This window comes from Chamaea fasciata, unplaced genomic scaffold (genome assembly GCF_029207755.1).
Source record: "Chamaea fasciata isolate MVZ Bird 193981 ecotype frontalis unplaced genomic scaffold, bChaFas1.0.hap1 SCAF_122, whole genome shotgun sequence".
Taxonomy (NCBI): Eukaryota; Metazoa; Chordata; class Aves; order Passeriformes; family Sylviidae; genus Chamaea; species Chamaea fasciata.
In genome coordinates, this window is record NW_027094207.1 from 1,066 (window position 1) to 20,493 (window position 19,428).

General features: G+C 50.1%; 3 long non-coding RNA genes across 3 annotated transcripts in view; all 3 read right to left on the minus strand.

The window, feature by feature from the left end:
• Window positions 1-338: 338 nt before the first annotated feature.
• On the minus strand, window positions 339-4,289 carry LOC136304563 (uncharacterized). The gene is made up of 13 exons (XR_010724658.1): window positions 3,857-4,289; window positions 3,737-3,778; window positions 3,593-3,638; window positions 3,457-3,498; window positions 3,232-3,368; window positions 3,053-3,132; window positions 1,913-2,975; window positions 1,793-1,834; window positions 1,513-1,694; window positions 1,371-1,415; window positions 1,225-1,268; window positions 1,099-1,139; window positions 339-1,014 (listed from the first exon to the last, which is right to left on the minus strand). It is a non-coding gene; the product is annotated as an uncharacterized lncRNA (long non-coding RNA).
• Window positions 4,290-4,855: 566 nt separating this feature from the next.
• LOC136304564 (uncharacterized) lies at window positions 4,856-5,827 on the minus strand. Its single transcript, XR_010724659.1, has 7 exons — window positions 5,809-5,827; window positions 5,673-5,714; window positions 5,529-5,577; window positions 5,397-5,438; window positions 5,172-5,306; window positions 4,985-5,064; window positions 4,856-4,907 (listed from the first exon to the last, which is right to left on the minus strand). It is a non-coding gene; the product is annotated as an uncharacterized lncRNA (long non-coding RNA).
• A 693-nt stretch (window positions 5,828-6,520) lies between these two features.
• LOC136304562 (uncharacterized) overlaps window positions 6,521-19,428 on the minus strand; it is a 57,552-nt gene continuing 44,644 nt past the window's right edge. The window contains exons 2-3 of the long non-coding RNA XR_010724657.1: window positions 7,640-7,768; window positions 6,521-7,254 (exon numbers count right to left, since the gene is read on the minus strand). This is a non-coding gene — a long non-coding RNA (uncharacterized lncRNA). The remainder of the gene's footprint in view (window positions 7,255-7,639; window positions 7,769-19,428) is intronic.

Here is a 19,428-nt window from a genome sequence, read left to right on the forward strand (position 1 = left end):
ACAGAGTCACATGCAATACAAACAGAGTCACATGCAATACAATACAAACACAGTCACATGCAAGACAATACAGAGTCACTGGCAATGCAATACAATACAGAGTCACTGGCAATGCAATACAATACAGAGTCACTGGCAATGCAATACAATACAGAGTCACAGGCAATACAATACAAACATAGTCACTTGCAATACAATACAAACAGAGTCACAGGCAATACAATACAAACAGAGTCACAGGCAATACAATACAAACAGAGTCACAGGCAATACAATACAAACAGAGTCACAGGCAATACAATACAAACAGAGTCACAGGCAATACAATACAAACAGAGTCACAGGCAATACAATACAAACAGAGTCACTGGCAATACAATACAAACAGAGTCACTGGCAATACAATACAAACAGAGTCACTGGCAATGCAATACAATACAGAGTCACTGGCAATGCAATACAAACATAGTCACTGGCAATACAAAACAAACATAGTCACTTGCAATACAAAACAAACATAGTCACTTCCAAGACAAACATAGTCAGTTCCAAGTCAATACAAACAAAACTGCTCACTAGACTAAGTGCCTAAGCTGTTAAGAGGACGCTCCAGAAGCTCGGGAAGCCGAGTGAAGAAAGCGATGACTGCCAGGTGACCGTGGCGATGCCTCCGGATGAAAGGCAACCTCGTCGGGTGAAAACGTCCGCTAGGCCGCCGAGACTCAAAGACTGCTGACGACGCAAAACACGCTAGAATGCTGAACTGCCCTGCCCGGCAAATGCTCCGGCGAGACCGAGTGGAAACCCTCTCCCATTACTTCAGAGGGACCCATCCCACTAGGGCCCTCTCTTCTAAGCTAATGTGAAATTGCCTCCCACTTCCAAAGTTTTTTCCCCTGCACCCAAACACAAGCCCCAACACTTATCTTTTGGAAGACGAGCGGACAAAATCCATCCTCCGAGGACTTCGGCGCTGCCGTATCCAAACTTAGGCTCTGCACCTCCTCTCAATACCTAAGACAACAAAGTACAAACTGTGAAAATTGTGTGACAGGAAACTAATCCCCAGGCTTTCCAAGCACCTCTGCCCCAACTCACCTCAGATACTGATTTGGCTCCACAGTCTACCCAGAGGGTACCTGCAAAAGGAAAAGGTACACATTTAGCATGCTGCTACACACCCCATGCCTATGGATCACCCCTAATGCCTAAAAGCCAACTTACCCGCTTGCCCCTAATCCTTGGCATGTGTAGGACAGTAGCAGCACCTGCAAAGACACAAAGAAAACAGCAGGCTGAGTCACTGAGAAAACACAATCACCACAATCTAACAGAACTCAGTAACACATAAAGCTCAAGCTGATACCCACCAAGTCACTGGCATCCAGGACCAGGAAATCTTGCAAGTGGACCACCTAAAATGAAAGTAAATTAAACAGTGGATGTTAGAGTTACACCAGAAATTGAGACCTGAGCAATGACAGCAGCTTCCATCCACCAGTCAATGCTCACCTAGGCAGCTGATCCTGGACTGCCAAGCTCCCGCTTTACCTCCTAAAAATAAAAACAAAAAACAAGGCTGTAGCAGAGTCACAATGTACATCCCCCTGGCAAAACCAAACTGGGACTGACTTAAACTCACACCCACCTGGCCGCTGCCAGCCTGAGCCACGACAACCTCACAAGCAGACCACCTGAAATAAAACAAAAATCAACAGTGGATGGTTAGACTTGAGCCAGAAATTCAGACGGGAGCAATAACAACTGCTTCTGTCCGCCGGTCGATGCTCACCTGGCGCGCTTCTCCTGGACTGCCAATATCCTGCATAAGCTCCTAAAAACAAAGACAAAGGTCAGGGCTGTATCAGAGCCACCATTTACACCTCCCCTGCAAAGACCGACAGGGACTGACCTTCTCGGGGGAACCGATGACACCCACAGGGGCTGCTCTGCCACAGGGTTAATCCATCTGCATCTGAAAGAAAGTTAGGACAAGAGTCAAAGGGCTGCAGGATAACTTGACAGCTCCACACATCTTGGGTCAATCTACAGATCCCACCTAGAAGCCAATGCACCCTGCATTTCAAATTTGTCCTATTACCCCTACACCCAGCTGTGCTGCAGGGCAGAGCAGCTCCGGGCCAAATACACACCCACACCCGTGACACAAGACGCAACAAACAAAGGGACGCGACAGGGAAAGAAAACTCTCGATGAGAGGAATGACCCTGAGGACCGAGAGAACTCGGGAGCAGATGACCGAGGTAAGCTGAAAGGAGAGCTGACCGGGCTCAGAGAAACCTGCAGGAAAAAAGATGCTAAGGGGATGAATTATCCCAAGAACCGCAAAGATGGACGCTCGAGAATGCTCCGGTCACACTCTGCTACCTAGCTTTGCATTCTTACAAGTCCTAATCCACCGGAATGGATGCTGGTGGTGCTCGGCTGTCAGTACAGCTCAGAACAAGACCTGGAAAGACACTGGACTGGATGCTTCTGAAGAGAGATACGATGCCCATGCCTGCCCGAGCTCCCGAGTCGATGGTCCGAGGGCATCGGCACCTGGCCGAGGAACTGAGAGTCCTAAGAGGCTAAGAGGGATGCCAGGGTTTTTGGTAGGCCCCTTGAAGGGCTAAGGCAAAAGACATGAAACAAAGAGTGCGCAACAAACGAGGGACACGACAAGCACCGGGACTGCTCTGCCCTGCACACCTCAGTGGTGAGATCAAAAGGGAGACTTTCCCTGTAGGAAGCCTAAGGGGCCGCTTCCTGGACAACCCCAGCTCCAAACCCAACTGAAAAACCACTCCCGGTTGAAAGCCGACCCGGCCCCCCACTTTCGTCCCCTCCGTGGCTCGGAGCCCTCCACTTATCTCTCAGACATCTGAAGATGCAGAGTCCAGGCAGGTGAAAAGGAAGGCTGGCTCTCCCTCAGGGAAATTCCTGGTAACACCAGGCTGCTCTCTCTTAGTCAGCTGCAATAAAGAAAAGCAAACATCACTGTGTGATCTTAGCAGCACAGCGCCCAAACCCCAACAATTCTGCTACTCACCATCTCTTGAGAACACCCAGGCCCTCAAGCCCGCTGCCTCAGCCGTGCTTGGAGAGTCATGCCATCGTCCTGGGGTAGGTCTGGATTAAGAGCAGACAAGGGATTTGACATTGCTGAAACTTGACAGGACCCTCTCTCCTCCCTGCCTCCCCAACTCCTCAGCTGTTATCAAAGCCTACCTGGAAAGCAGCTTCAAACAGAGAAATTGAGGCTTGATCACACAGTCCTGTAATGCTTCTGAAGGGCTCACAAAAAAAGGTGCCCAAGTTCATGATCTCATGGCAGAGGGTACTTCAGCAGAAGAAGAGTGGACCACCTAAAACACAATAATAGAAGCTTAGAGGTGCACCAGAAATTGAGACCTGAGCGATTACAGCCACTTCCATCCACCAGTCAATGCTCACCTAGGCAGCTGGTCCTGGACTGCCAAGCTCCCGCTTTACCTCCTAAAAATAAAAACAAAAAACAAGGCTGTAACATACTCACAATGTACACCTCCCCAGCAAAACCAAACTGGGACTGACTTAAACTCACACCCACCTGGCCGCTGCCAGCCTGAGCCACGACAACCTCACAAGCAGACCACCTGAAATAAAACAAAAATCAACAGTGGATGGTTAGACTTGAGCCAGAAATTCAGACGGGAGCAATAACAACTGCTTCTGTCCGCCGGTCGATGCTCACCTGGCGCGCTTCTCCTGGACTGCCAATATCCTGCATAAGCTCCTAAAAACAAAGACAAAGGTCAGGGCTGTATCAGAGCCACCATTTACACCTCCCCTGCAAAGACCGACAGGGACTGACCTTCTCGGGGGAACCGATGACACCCACAGGGGCTGCTCTGCCACAGGGTTAATCCATCTGCATCTGAAAGAAAGTTAGGACAAGAGTCAAAGGGCTGCAGGATAACTTGACAGCTCCACACATCTTGGGTCAATCTACAGATCCCACCTAGAAGCCAATGCACCCTGCATTTCAAATTTGTCCTATTACCCCTACACCCAGCTGTGCTGCAGGGCAGAGCAGCTCCGGGCCAAATACACACCCACACCCGTGACACAAGACGCAACAAACAAAGGGACGCGACAGGGAAAGAAAACTCTCGATGAGAGGAATGACCCTGAGGACCGAGAGAACTCGGGAGCAGATGACCGAGGTAAGCTGAAAGGAGAGCTGACCGGGCTCAGAGAAACCTGCAGGAAAAAAGATGCTAAGGGGATGAATTATCCCAAGAACCGCAAAGATGAACACTCGAGAATGCTCCGGTCACACTCTGCTACCTAGCTATGCATTCTTACAAGTCCTAATCCACCGGAATGGATGCTGGTGGTGCTCGGCTGTCAGTACAGCTCAGAACAAGACCTGGAAAGACATTGGACTGGATGCTTCTGAACAGAGATACGATGCCCATGCCTGCCCGAGCTCCCGAGTCGATGGTCCGAGGGCATTGGCACCTGGCCGAGGAACTGAGAGTCCAGAGAGGCTAAGAGGGATACCAGGGTTTTTGGTAGGCCCCTTGAAGGGCTAAGGCAAAAGACATGAAACAAAGAGTGCGCAACAAACGAGGGACACGACAAGCACCGGGACTGCTCTGCCCTGCACACCTCAGTGGAGAGATCAAAAGGGAGACTTTCCCTGTAGGAAGCCTAAGGGGCCGCTTCTTGGATGGCCCCGTCTCCAAACCCCCGCCCGGTGGAAAGCCGACCCGGCCCCCCGCTTTCATCCCCTCCGTGGCTCGGAGCCCTCCACTTATCTCTCAGACATCTGGAGATGCAGAATCCTGGCAGGTGAAAAGGAAGGCCGCCTCTACCTCAGGGAAATTCCTGCTAACACCAGGTTGCTCTCTCTTAGTCAGCTGCAATAAAGAAAAGCAAACATCACTGTGTGGTCTTAGCACCGCATCGCCCAAAACCCAACAATTCTGCTACCCACCGCCTCTTGAGAACGCCCGGGTGCTCGGGCCCGCTGCCTCGGCCGTGCTTGGAGGGTGATGGCATCGTCAGGGGGTAGGTCTGGATTAAGAGCAGACAAGGGATTTGACATTGCTGATACTTGAGAGGACGCTCGCTCCTCCTCTCCTCCCTGCCTCCCCGACTCCTCGGCCGTTATCAAAGACTACCTGGAAAGCAGCTTCAAACGGAGAAATCGAGGCTTGATCACACAGTCCTGTAATGCTTCTGAAGGGCTCCAAAGAGAGGGACCCGGTCCATCACCTCATTGGAGAAGGGACTTCAGCATAATGACAGCAGACTGCCTAAAACAGACAAAAATACAACCTTAGAGTTGCACCAGATATTGAGACCTGAGTGATAACAGCTGCTTCCATCCACCGGACAATGCTCACCTGGGCCGCTTCACCTGGACTGCCAATATCCCTCTTTACCTCCTAAAAAAAAAGACAAAAAACAACGCTGTAACACAGTCATCATTTACACTGCCCCGGCAAAGGCAAACTGGGACTGACTTAAGCACATACCCTCTTGGCTGCTGGTATCCACGACCGGGACATTTCACAAGCGGGCCACCTAAAAATAAGAAAACAAACAGCAGATATTAGATTTTCACCAGAAACTGAGACCTGAGCAACAGCAACCGGTTCTGTCCGCAGATCAATGCTCACCTTGCACGCTTCACCTTCACCGCCAACATCCTGCTTTACCTCCTAAAAATAGAGACAAAGAAACAGGCAGTAACAAGGGCACCAATTACACTGCCCCTGCAAAGACAAACTGCAGCTGACGTAAGCTGACACCTACCTGGCCGCTGGAATCCACAAAGAGGACATCTCAAAACCAGACCACCTGAAAAAAAAAAAAAAAACCCAACAGTGGATGGTTAGAGATGCACCAGAAATTGACACCGGAGAAATAACAACTGCTTCTGTTCACCGGTCCATGCTCACCTTGCCCGCTTCTTCTGGACTGCCAATATCCTGCATTAGCTCCTAAAAACAAAGACAAAGGTCAGGGCTGTAACAGAGCCACCATTTACACCTCCCCTGCAAAGACCGACTCGGACTGACCTTCTCGGGAGAACCGACTCCACCGATAGGGGCTGGTCTGCCACAGGTTTAATCAGTCTGCATCTGAAAGAAAGTTAGGACAAAAGTCAAAGGGCTGCAGGATAACTTGACAGCTCCACACATCTTGGTCAGTCTACAGATCCCACCTAGAAGCCAATGCACCCTGCACTTCAAATTTGTCCTATTACCCCTACACCCAGCTGTGCTACAGGGCAGGGCAGAGCAGCGCTGGGCCAAATACACACCCACACCCGTGACACAAGACGCAACAAACGAGGAGACGCGACAGGGAAAGAAAAAATCTCGAAGAGAGGAATGACCCTGAGGACCGAGAGAACTCGGGAGGAGATGATCGAGGTAAGACGGATGGAGAGCTGACCGGGTTCAGAGAAACCTGCAGGAAAAAAGATGCTAAGGGGATGAATTATCCCAAGAACCTCAAAGATGGACGCTCGAGAATGCTCCGGTCAGAATCCTCTCCCTAGCTTTGCATCCTTACAAGTCCTAATCCACCGGAATGGATCGTGGTGGTGCTTGGCTGTCAGTACAGCTCAGAACAAGACCTGAAAAGACAGTAAACTGGATGCTTCTGAAAATAAATACGATTCCCATGCTGGCCTGAGCTCCCGAGTCGATGGTTTGATGGTATCGGCGCCTGGCCGAGGAACTGAGGGACCGGAGATGCTAAAAATGATGCCGGGATTTTGATGGCCCCTTGAAAAGCCAGAGAAAATGACATGAAATACAAGACACTCAAAAGACACAGAGTGCACAACAGACAACTGACAGGACATGCACCGGGACTGGACTGCCCTGCACCACAGCATTGGGATCAAAATTAATGCTTCCCCTTGACAGCTAACGGGATCGCTGAGTGGGGATGGACGACGCTGCGCGCCGGACCGCACTATGCGGACGGGGACCGTTCTGCCTTGCGTGCCCCGTAGTTGCTATTGAAGTATAGCCGTTCCCTTCGGCTGTCCTAAGTGGCCCCTTAAGGGACACCCCTGTCCCCTCTGGTAGCTGTTAAACCGGACCCATAAATTTCTGACACCCCTGTCATCCTATCTCGAGGCCGTGGCCCCTGACTTATCTTTGAGATGACCGGTAAGGTGAATCCACGTTGGACTGGAAATAAGTCTGTCTCAGAAGGCCCTCCAATCGCCGATTAGCCTCTTAACTATGAAAAAGAAAAATGAAAATCGATGCACGAATTTAGCGGCGCGTGCGCCGAATCCCGAGGGGGCGGCCGCTCGCCCTTGCCTAAGCGTGCCCGGGTCCTCGAGTCTATGGCTTCGTCCCGCATCTAAGCCTAGGGCTGTTACAACGTCCGGTACCTGAGTTAGCAGGGGGCAAAACTGTAGGGCAGGTCTGTGAGCAAAACTTAGGTGCTCACATTTACGTATCTTAGGTGCTCTTCTGTGCTATAAGACGCATAAATGCAGCTGCTATTACTTGCAAAAAAGCCTTGGGGGAGGCCCTCAAATGCAGGTCGTTCCTCATTTTGCTGCCTTCAAAACCTGCTAACTCTCAACCGGGTACCCTGAACGTAGTCCTCGCCTTACCGATCGGAAGCCTGGATCTCGGTCGTTGCCTCTGACGTGTACAGTGGCCCTTTTGAGGTGACAAATCTTCTGAAAGAATCTGGAAGATCTTGCTGGATGTGACTTATAACTTCAGGAGTACTGCTCCTCCTAAAAGAAAATGAGAACAAACCCAGAAATTACAAAAGCGCCTTTCCTCCCCTGAATGTGCAAACAAAACCCCTGAACTTAAATACTCCCTGTATTTGATAGCATCTTCTTTGTAGTGTCCTCAAAGCTCCTGTTATTTGTAGGTGCCCAAAAACACCTAACAAAAATAAGCTAATAGAGCCTCTTCGCTGAAATGAGAGGAGAGCTCTTACCCTGGCTGATTCCCAGGAGGGAATGAAGCCCCTTGGCAAAAGCTGGGGTTAATATACCCCTGATTGGGCCCGCCCCTCGTTCCCAGAATGCCCGGGAAAAGGGAGGAGGCAACTCCCACGGGGTATAAAAGCTCTCGAAGGAGCTGCAGCTGTTTGGCTCCTCTGACTCAAATGCAAGGTAAGTACAGGGCTCGATAGAGAAAAAAACTCCTTGGGGTAATAATGCTATTTTTCTGTTTTGGCTGTAATGACTTCAGGCTAGAGGGCAAAAATAAAACTTAGCGTTTTAGTAACATAGCAAGATAGTAATTTGGGTAATTTGCTGTTGACGGGGGTAATTATTCCTGGGTGACTGCAATTAGTATTCCACAAGTGACTAAGTAGGATGACAAAGAACAGTAAGATTATGAATGGTGTAAGGCTCATTAGCACCTCTAAGTAAGGATATCAATGTATTAATTACAAAGGAGAAAAAGAATAAACTCCCAGGTGGTGTTAAGCTTATATATACGCCTGGATTGCTCCCGTCTGAGATAGGTGTTACCGGGGTACCCGTTCGAGTGCAACTGAAGTCCAATTTTAAATCCTTAAAATGCTGAAAAAGGCACGGGTTCCTTCAATTTAAAATTAGCATATGGGCAGTTACCTCTGCTTAAACTGTGACATGGAAAATAAATGGCTTGTGCCCCTTAACTTAATCTCCTAAAATTTTTGGAAAAGAGGAGTTTCCTTCAGTTTAAGTCTCTCCAGGGAGGAGAAAAAAGGGGAGTGTTCCCTAAAATTCAAGCCCTTAAAAAGCAGAGACAGCTAGGCCCCTCTGAACTAGCACCTCCCCACAGGGGTGTGCCCAGGAAACCCTCTGAAGACAGGGGGCATTGTGGGATGAGGTCGAGAAAGGTCCCGCAGATTGTTCGTTCCCCTGCGTGACCCTTCGTCTGCCTGTGAAACGCTGGGGTGCTAGGCTTCCGTTCTGTGGGAGAGAACTGTTCTTCTTGTGGCCGGTGGCCGAGATGGAAGTTCTATCCCCAGAATTCCTTCCCAGAAGTCCTAAGTTTGTAATTATTTAGGAAATTTTTCCCAGACTGTAAGCAATTACCAGAAATATTTACTTAGGAATCCTTACTGAATTGTGTTTCTGTTGAGGTCTTCTACGTGTCCCTTAAGGAGCCAGGGGGGTTGCCAGGTGACTTATGTCTAATCCTGACCGGCCCGGAGCAAACCGGAGTCCTGCTGCCGGTGGCTGGTCCACCCTAAATTACAGTAACATATTAATGTAATTTATAAAAATTCCCTTTGCCTACTAAACAAATTTTCCAGGATGATCCAGGGAAGAGATCTGCTCCATCCTTAGTTTGGCAAATGCCAGTTCTGAGATCCATCTAGGCAGAAAACTACTACAAGTATTTGCTTGGTTTTTACTACATCTAGCTGTATGATGAAAATAGATTAATGGTCATTAGGTAAAACCTTTTCAGAGGGCAAAATATTTCACACAGATCCCATTTTGACAGTATGGCAGTTTTGGGGATTAGGAATCCCATCCATAGAAGACATCAAAGAAATGATACTTTGCAAATTGATATTTAGAAATTGTCTTAGAGATGTTATAACTTAACATTCTAACATTATGAAATAGAATGGTTTTGGCATGTTGAAACTGGGTGATTCTGGTATTCCAGAACCCATCCCGTATTTTGCAATGGAGACTTTGAAACGTACATGTTTAATACTTTGAAACCGGGTGAACACCTATATGAAATCCAGGCAGAGTAATGTTTTGGAATCTAGATGGAGAAAGATGAGGGTTGTAGCAATGTTGCAAGCAGATTGACGGACATCTTATAAAAACGACATGTAACTGCTTTCAAATTAGGGGAGTTACTTTTTTCAATCTAGGGCAGGCAGGATTTTTAGGGTCAGAGGAGAAGTCTCCCTCCAAAAATTAGCAATAGAAGAATATTTCACCCAAACCCAATAAACCGAAACTAGGATGCAGGGAGGGTACATACTACCAACGGACTATAAAAACAGACATCAGGACCCTAAGGGGGTGACTTAACTCTCCCACAAAAGGAACATCCAGTCAAGTCTAAGGCATTCTACATGGAACTAGACTTCTGGAAAATAGAATTCTGAATGCATCAGCATTGTCCCAAGACCCATGCTACTAGAAGCAGAATCCCAGACTGGCCGTGGAGTGCCAATCACCTCCTAAAAACTGAAATCAGGAATGTGATAGGGTGAGTCCAGCTTGCCACAGAAAATGGCCACCGATCTTGAACAGAGCGCTATGCCCAGGAGTGGACTTATGCCATCTACAATTCTAAACATAGCTGCACTTCTCCCAGAGCCAAGCTGCCAGAAGCTGGAACCCTAACTGTCCTTCAAGTGCCAAATGTCTCCTACAACCGAACATTACGAACTTCGAGGAGTGAGTTTATGTTCCATCAGAAGAGAACCACCGTTCCTGCACAGAACTCTCAGCCACGGAGTGGGCTGCTAAATGATAAAATTAAGTTCAGCACAGGACATCTGCCAGATCCAAGCTCCCAGAAGCTGGAACCCTTACTGTCCTTGGAGTGCCAAATCTATCCTATGAACTGACATCAGGAGCCTGATGGGGAGAGTTTAGGTTCCCACGAATGACAGCCACCTTTCCTTCAGAGAGCTCTGTGCCCGGGAGTGGGCTTCTGCCACTTAGAATTCTGAACACCACACTTACTCCCAGATCCACGCTGTCAGTAGATGGAACCGTGGCTCCCATTAGACGATCAAATGCCTCCTTAAAACTGAAAATCTGAACCAGGAGAGTGTGCTTAGTATCCCCAGAAAAGGGGACAACGTTCCTGCACAGAGCTCTGAGCCAAGGAGTGAGCTTCTGCAACTTGAAAGTCGGAACACTGCTGCACTTGTCCCATGGCCAAGCTGCTAGAATTGGGAGCCCCAACTGTCCTTCAAGTGCCAAATGTCTCCTACCACCTGACATGAGGAACCTGGTGCGGGCAGTTTAGCTTCCCACCGAACAGAGCCACCGCTGCTGCACAGAACTCCCTGCACCGGAGTGGGCTTCTGCCTGCTAAAAATAAGTTCAGCACGAAACTTCTGCCAGATCCAAGCTGCCAGAAACTGGAACCCTTACTGTCCTTGGAGTGCCAAATGTCTCCTACAACCTGACATTAGGAACTTAGGGAGTGAATTCAGCTTCCCCCAAAAGAGATCCACTGTTCCTGCAAATAGCTCTGTTCCCCGGAGTGGGCTTCTGCCACTTGAAAGTCAGAACACTGCTGCACTTCTCCCATGGCCAAGCTGCTAGAATCTGGAGACCCAACTGTCCTTCGAGTGCGAAATGTCTCCTACCACCTGACATGAGGAACCTGGTGCGGGCAGTTTAGCTTCCCACCGAACAGAGCCACAGCTGCTGAACAGAACTCCTAGCCCCAGAGTAGGCTTCTGCCTACTAAAAATAAGTTCAGCACAGGATATCTGCCAGATCCAAGCTGCCAGATGCTGGAACCCTAACTGTCCTTGGAGGGCCAAATGTCTCCAACAACCTGACATCAGGAACCTGATGGGGTGAGTCCAGATTCCCACACAAAAGGGGTGACACTTCCTGCACAGAACTCTCTGCCCCAGAGGGGGCTGCGAACTGATAAAATTAAGTTCAGCACAGGACATCTGCCAAATCCAAGCTCCCAGATGCTGGAACACTTACTGTCCTTGGAGGGCCAAATCTATCCTATAAACTGAAATCAGGAGCCTCATCGGGGGAGTTTAGTTTCTCACAGAAAAGACCCACCGTTGCTGCACAGAACTCTCTGCCCTGGAGTGGGCTTCTGCCTGCTAAAAATAAGTTCAGCATAGGATATCTGCCAGATCCAAGCTGCCAGAAGCTGAAACGCTTACTGTCCTTGGAGTGCCAAATGTCTCCTACAACCTTACATTAGGAACTTCGGGGGGTGAGTTTAGTTTCCCACAGAACAGAGCCACTGTTCCTGCACAGCGCTCTGGGCCGGGAGTGGGCTTCTGCCACTTAGAATTCTGAACAGTGAACTTACTCCCACAACCAAGCCGCCATGAAGCTGAAACCCGGGCTGCCCTTAGACTGCCAAACACCTCCTGCAAATTGACATCAGGAACTTGGAGGGGTGAGTTTAGCTTCCCACAGAAGAGATCCACTGCTCCTGCACAGAGCACTGTGCCCGGGAGTGGGCTTCTGCCACTTTCAATTCGGAACACTGCTGCATTTCTCCCACAGCCAATCTCCCAGAAGCTGAAACCCTTACTATCCTGCGAGTGCCAAATGTCTCCTACAACCTGACATCAGGAACCTGATGGGCTCAGTTTAGACTCCCACAGAAAAGGGGCGACAGTTCCTGCAAAGAGCCCTCTGCCCGGGAGTGGGCTTCTGCCTCCTAAAAATAAGTTCAGCACGAAACTTCTGCCAGATCCAAGCTGCCAGAAACTGGAACCCTTACTGTCCTTGGACTGCCAAATGTCTCCTACAACCTGACATTAGGAACTTAGGGAGTGAATTCAGCTTCCCCCAAAAGAGATCCACTGTTCCTGCAAATAGCTCAGTTCCCCGGAATGGGCTTCTGCCACTTGAAAGTCAGAACACTGCTGCACTTCTCCCATGGCCAAGCTGCTAGAATCTGGAGCCCCAACTGTCCTTCGAGTGCGAAATGTCGCCTACCACCTGACATGAGGAACCTGGTGCGGGCAGTTTAGCTTCCCACCGAACAGAGCCACAGCTGCTGAACAGAACTCCTAGCCCCAGAGTGGGCTTCTGCCTACTAAAAATAAGTTCAGCACAGGATATCTGCCAGATCCAAGCTGCCAGATGCTGGAACCCTAACTGTCCTTGGAGGGCTAAATGTCTCCTACAACCTGAAATGAAGGACTTGGAGGGGTGAGTTTAGTTTCCCACAGAAGAGAGCCACTGTTTCTGCACAGAACTCTCGGCCCCGAAGTGGGGTTCTGCCTGCTAAACATAAATTCAGCACAGGATATCTGCCAGATCCAAGCTTTCAGAAGTTGGAACTCTAACTGTCCTTGGAGGGCCAAATGTCTCCTACAACCTGACATTAGGAACGTAGAGGGGTGAGTTTAGCTTCCTAAAGAAGAGAGCCACCGTTCCTGCACAGAACTCTCTGCCCTGCAGTGGGCTGCAAACTGATAAAATTAAGTTCAGCACAGGACATCTGCCAGATCCAAGCTGCCAGAAGCTGAAACGCTTACTGCCCATGGAGTGCCAAATCTATCCTATGAACTGAAATCAGGACCCTGATGGGGAGAGTTTAGCTTCCCACGAATGACAGCCACCTTTCCTTCAGAGAGCTCTGTGCCCCGGACTAGGCTTCTGCCTCTTAAAATTCTGAACACCACACTTACTCCCAGATGCACGCTGTCAGTACCTGGAAGCCTGCCTCCCCTTAGACTGCCAAATGGCTCCTTAAAACAGACAATCTGAACCAGGGGGGTGTGTTTAGTTTCCCCAGAAAAGGGGACACCGTTCCTGCACAGAGCTCTGAGCCCAGCAGTAGGCTTCTGCCACTTAAAATTCTGGACACTGCTGCACTTCTCCCATGGCCAAGCTGCCAGAATCTGGAGCCCTAACTGTCCTTCGAGTGCGAAATGTCTCCTACCACCTGACATGAGGAACCTGGTGCGGGCAGTTTAGCTTCCCACCGAACAGAGCCACCACTACTGCAAAGAACTCCCTGCCCCGGAGTGGGCGACGGCCTGCTAAAAGTAAGTTCAGCACAAAACTTCTGCCAGATCCAAGCATCCAGAAGCTGGAACCCTTACTGTCCTTGGAGTGCCAAATGTCTCCTACAGCCTGACATCAGGAACCTGCTGGGGTGAGTTTAGTTTCCCACAGAAAAGACCCACCGTTCCTGCACAGAGCTCTGTGCCCCGGAGTGGGCTTCTGCCACTTAGAATTCTGAACAGTGCACATTACTCCCAGAACTAAGCTGTCAGAAGCTGGAACCCTAACTGTCCTTGGAGTGCCCAATGTCTCCTACAACCTGACATTAGGAACTTAGTCGGTGAGTATAGCTTCCCACAGAAGAGAGCCACCGTTCCTGCACAGAGCTCTGTGCCCGGGAGTGGGCTTCTGCCACTTAGAATTCTGAACAGTGTACTTACTCCCACAACCAAGCTGCCATGAAGCTGAAACCCTAGCTGCCCTTAGACTGCCAAACATCCCCTGCAAACTGACATCAGGAACTTGGAGGGGTGAGTTTAGCTTTCCACAGAAAAGACCCACCGTTCCTGCACAGAACTCTCGGCCACGGAGTGGGCTGCTAACTGATAAAAATAAGTTCAGCACAGGACTTCTGCCAGATCCAAGCATTCAGAAGCTGGAACCCTTACTGTCCTTGGAGTGCCAAATGTCTCCTACAGCCTGACATCAGGAACCTGCTGGGGTGAGTTTAGTTTCCCACAGAAAAGACCCACCGTTCCTGCACAGAGCTCTGTGCCCCGGAGTGGGCTTCTGCCACTTAGAATTCTGAACAGTGCACATTACTCCCAGAACCAAGCTGTCAGAAGCTGGAACCCTAACTGTCCTTGGAGTGCCCAATGTCTCCTACAACCTGACATTAGGAACTTCGGGGGGTGAGTATAGCTTCCCACAGAAGAGAGCCACTGTTCCTGCACAGAGCTCTGTGCCCCGGAGTGGGCTTCTGCCACTTAGAATTCTGAACAGTGTACTTACTCCCACAACCAAGCTGCCATGAAGCTGAAACCCTAGCTGCCCTTAGACTGCCAAACATCCCCTGCAAACTGACATCAGGAACTTGGAGGGGTGAGTTTAGCTTCCTAAAGAAGAGAGCCACCGTTCCTGCACAGAACTCTCTGCCACGGAGTGGGCTGCTAACTGATAAAAATAAGTTCAGCACAGGACTTCTGCCAGATCCAAGCATCCAGAAGCTGGAACCCTTACTGTCCTTGGAGTGCCAAATGTATCCTACAGCCTGACATCAGGAACCTGCTGGGGTGAGTTTAGTTTCCCACAGAAAAGACCCACAGTTCCTGCACAGAGCTCTGTGCCAGGGAGTGGGCTTCTGCCACTTAGAATTCTGAACAGTGCACATTACTCCCAGAACTAAGCTGTCAGAAGCTGGAACCCTAACTGTCCTTGGAGTGCCCAATGTCTCCTACAACCTGACATTAGGAACTTAGTCGGTGAGTATAGCTTCCCACAGAAGAGAGCCACCGTTCCTGCACAGAGCTCTGTGCCCGGGAGTGGGCTTCTGCCACTTAGAATTCTGAACAGTGTACTTACTCCCACAACCAAGCTGCCATGAAGCTGAAACCCTAGCTGCCCTTAGACTGCCAAACATCCCCTGCAAACTGACATCAGGAACTTGGAGGGGTGAGTTTAGCTTTCCACAGAAAAGACCCACCGTTCCTGCACAGAACTCTCTGCCACGGAGTGGGCTGCTAACTGATAAAAATAAGTTCAGCACAGGACTTCTGCCAGATCCAAGCATCCAGAAGCTGGAACCCTTACTGTCCTTGGAGTGCCAAATGTCTCCTACAGCCTGACATCAGGAACCTGCTGGGGTGAGTTTAGTTTCCCACAGAAAAGACCCACCGTTCCTGCACAGAGCTCTGTGCCCCGGAGTGGGCTTCTGCCACTTAGAATTCTGAACACTGCTGCACTTCTCCCAGAACCAAGCTGTCAGAAGCTGGAAACCTAACTGTCCTTGGAGTGCCAAATGTCTCCTACAACCTGACATTAGGAACCTGATGCAGTGAGTCCAGATTCCCACAGAAAAGGAGCAACGCTTCCTGCACAGAGCCCTCTGACCAAGAGAGGGCGACTGCCTCCTAAAAATAAATTCAGCACAGGATATCTGCCAGATCCAAGCTCCCAGAAGCTGGAACCCTAACTGTCCTTGGAGTGCCCAATGTCTCCTACAACCTGACATTAGGAACTTAGTCGGTGAGTATAGCTTTCCACAGAAGAGAGCCACTGTTCCTGCACAGAGCTCTGTGCCCGGGAGTGGGCTTCTGCCACTTAGAATTATGAACAGTGTACTTACTCCCACAACCAAGCTGCCATGAAGCTGAAACCCTAGCTGCCCTGAGACTGCCAAACACCCCCTGCAAACTGACATCAGGAACTTGGAGGGGTGAGTTTAGCTTTCCACAGAAAAGACCCACCGTTCCAGCACAGAACTCTCGGCCACGGAGTGGGCTGCTAACTGATAAAAATAAGTTCAGCACAGGACTTTCGCCAGATCCAAGCATGCAGAAGCTGGAACCCTAACTGTCCTGCGAGTGCCAAATGTCTCCTACAGCCTGACATCAGGAACCTGCTGGGGTGAGTTTAGTTTCCCGCAGAAAAGACCCACAGTTCCTGCACAGAGCTCTGTGCCCGGGAGTGGGCTTCTGCCACTTAGAATTCTGAACACTGCTGCACTTCTCCCATATCCAAGCTGCCATGAAGCTGGAACCTCAACTGTCCTTGGAGTGCCCAATGTCTCCTACGACCTGACATTAGGAACTTCGGGGGGTGAGTTTAGCTTCCCACAGAAGAGAGCCACTGTTCCTGCACAGAGCTCTGTGCCCCGGAGTGAGCTTCTGCCACTTAGAATTCTGAACAGTGTACTTACTCCCACAACCAAGCTGCCATGAAGCTGAAACCCTAGCTGCCCTTAGACTGCCAAACACCCCCTGCAAACTGACATCAGGAACTTGGAGGGGTGAGTTTAGCTTTCCACAGAAAAGACCCACCGTTCCTGCACAGAACTCTCGGCCACGGAGTGGGCTGCTAACTGATAAAAATAAGTTCAGCACAGGACTTCTGCCAGATCCAAGCATCCAGAAGCTGGAACCCTTACTGTCCTTGGAGTGCCAAATGTCTCCTACAGCCTGACATCAGGAACCTGCTGGGGTGAGTTTAGTTTCCCACAGAAAAGACCCACAGTTCCTGCACAGAGCTCTGTGCCAGGGAGTGGGCTTCTGCCACTTAGAATTCTGAACAGTGCACATTACTCCCAGAACTAAGCTGTCAGAAGCTGGAACCCTAACTGTCCTTGGAGTGCCCAATGTCTCCTACAACCTGACATTAGGAACTTAGTCGGTGAGTATAGCTTCCCACAGAAGAGAGCCACCGTTCCTGCACAGAGCTCTGTGCCCGGGAGTGGGCTTCTGCCACTTAGAATTCTGAACAGTGTACTTACTCCCACAACCAAGCTGCCATGAAGCTGAAACCCTAGCTGCCCTTAGACTGCCAAACATCCCCTGCAAACTGACATCAGGAACTTGGAGGGGTGAGTTTAGCTTTCCACAGAAAAGACCCACCGTTCCTGCACAGAACTCTCTGCCACGGAGTGGGCTGCTAACTGATAAAAATAAGTTCAGCACAGGACTTCGGCCAGATCCAAGCATCCAGAAGCTGGAACCCTTACTGTCCTTGGAGTGCCAAATGTCTCCTACAGCCTGACATCAGGAACCTGCTGGGGTGAGTTTAGTTTCCCACAGAAAAGACCCACCGTTCCTGCACAGAGCTCTGTGCCCCGGAGTGGGCTTCTGCCACTTAGAATTCTGAACACTGCTGCACTTCTCCCAGAACCAAGCTGTCAGAAGCTGGAAACCTAACTGTCCTTGGAGTGCCAAATGTCTCCTACAACCTGACATTAGGAACCTGATGCAGTGAGTCCAGATTCCCACAGAAAAGGAGCAACGCTTCCTGCACAGAGCCCTCTGACCAAGAGAGGGCGACTGCCTGCTAAAAATAAATTCAGCACAGGATATCTGCCAGATCCAAGCTCCCAGAAGCTGGAACCCTAACTGTCCTTGGAGTGCCCAATGTCTCCTACAACCTGACATTAGGAACTTAGTCGGTGAGTATAGCTTTCCACAGAAGAGAGCCACTGTTCCTGCACAGAGCTCTGTGCCCGGGAGTGGGCTTCTGCCACTTAGAATTCTGAACAGTGTACTTACTCCCACAACCAAGCTGCCATGAAGCTGAAACCCTAGCTGCCCTTAGACTGCCAAACACCCCCTGCAAACTGACATCAGGAACTTGGAGGGGTGAGTTTAGCTTTCCACAGAAAAGACCCACCGATCCCTCACAGAACTCTCGGCCACGGAGTGGGCTGCTAACTGATAAAAATAAGTTCAGCACAGGACTTCTGCCAGATCCAAGCATCCAGAAGCTGGAACCCTTACTGTCCTTGGAGTGCCAAATGTCTCCTACAGCCTGACATCAGGAACCTGCTGGGGTGAGTTTAGCTTCCCACAGAAAAGACCCACCGTTCCTGCACAGAGCTCTGTGCCCCAAAGTGGGCTTCTGCCACTTAGAATTCTGAACAGTGCACATTACTCCCAGAACCAAGCTGTCAGAAGCTGGAACCCTAACTGTCCTTGGAGTGCCCAATGTCTCCTACAACCTGACATTAGGAACTTCGGGGGGTGAGTTTAGCTTCCCACAGAAGAGAGCCACTGTTCCTGCACAGAGCTCTGTGCCCCGGAGTGGGCTTCTGCCACTTAGAATTCTGAACAGTGTACTTACTCCCACAACCAAGCTGCCATGAAGCTGAAACCCTAGCTGCCCTTAGACTGCCAAACACCCCCTGCAAACTGACATCAGGAACTTGGAGGGGTGAGTTTAGCTTTCCACAGAAAAGACCCACCGATCCCGCACAGAACTCTCGGCCACAAATGGGCTGCTAACTGATAAAAATAAGTTCAGAACAGGACTTCTGCCAGATCCAAGCATCCAGAAGCTGGAACCCTTACTGTCCTTGGAGTGCCAAATGTCTCCTACAGCCTGACATCAGGAACCTGCTGGGGTGAGTTTAGTTTCCCACAGAAAAGACCCACAGTTCCTGCACAGAGCTCTGTGCCCCGGAGTGGGCTTCTGCCACTTAGAATTCTGAACAGTGCACATTACTCCCAGAACCAAGCTGTCAGAAGCTGGAACCCTAACTGTCCTTGGAGTGCCCAATGTCTCCTACAACCTGACATTAGGAACTTAGTCGGTGAGTATAGCTTCCCACAGAAGAGAGCCACCGTTCCTGCACAGAGCTCTGTGCCCGGGAGTGGGCTTCTGCCACTTAGAATTCTGAACAGTGTACTTACTCCCACAACCAAGCTGCCATGAAGCTGAAACCCTAGCTGCCCTTAGACTGCCAAACACCCCCTGCAAACTGACATCAGGAACTTGGTGGGGTGAGTTTAGCATTCCACAGAAAAGACCCACCGTTCCTGCACAGAACTCTCGGCCACGGAGTGGGCTGCTAACTGATAAAAATAAGTTCAGCACAGGACTTTCGCCAGATCCAAGCATCCAGAAGCTGGAACCCTAACTGTCCTTGGAGTGCCAAATGTCTCCTACAGCCTGACATCAGGAACCTGCTGGGGTGAGTTTAGTTTCCCACAGAAAAGACCCACCGTTCCTGCACAGAGCTCTGTGCCCCGGAGTGGGCT